This window comes from Fukomys damarensis, unplaced genomic scaffold, assembly GCF_012274545.1.
Source record: "Fukomys damarensis isolate Sample0158 unplaced genomic scaffold, DMR_v1.0_HiC HiC_scaffold_22, whole genome shotgun sequence".
NCBI classification, from domain to species: Eukaryota; Metazoa; Chordata; class Mammalia; order Rodentia; family Bathyergidae; genus Fukomys; species Fukomys damarensis.
The window spans coordinates 6555402-6555695 of NW_022900934.1; the positions used below are offsets into that span (position 1 = coordinate 6555402).

The following is a 294-nucleotide window of genomic DNA, read 5'->3' on the forward strand; positions in this document are numbered from 1 at the left end:
TGTGTAGTTTTTAAAAATTTTCCCTTGAGGCAGGATTGTGAGGGTTTGGAGACTTTTGGATGTCTAGGAACAAGGGTGGCTGCAGGGGCCCCAGGCAGCGCTGACTGTGGGCACGGAGCTGTGCAGGGCCAGGGGTTCTGCATGAGCTCCTCAAAGGACGGCGAGAGAGCCAGCGAGAGAGAGCGCTCAAGGGGAGGCTCCGACCCGCGGAACCGGTGGAAGTGAGCGCGCCGCCGCGGCCGCTCCCGCAGCGAGGTCCATTTGGCAGCCGCCTGCACCTTCGCCAGCTCGGCA

At 62.9% G+C, this 294-nt stretch overlaps 1 protein-coding gene across 6 annotated transcripts in view; it reads left to right on the forward strand.

Moving 5' to 3' along the window:
* Window positions 1–294, forward strand: part of Cbln4 (cerebellin 4 precursor) — a 153323-nt gene that overhangs the window by 146806 nt on the left and 6223 nt on the right. The window lies entirely within an intron of this gene.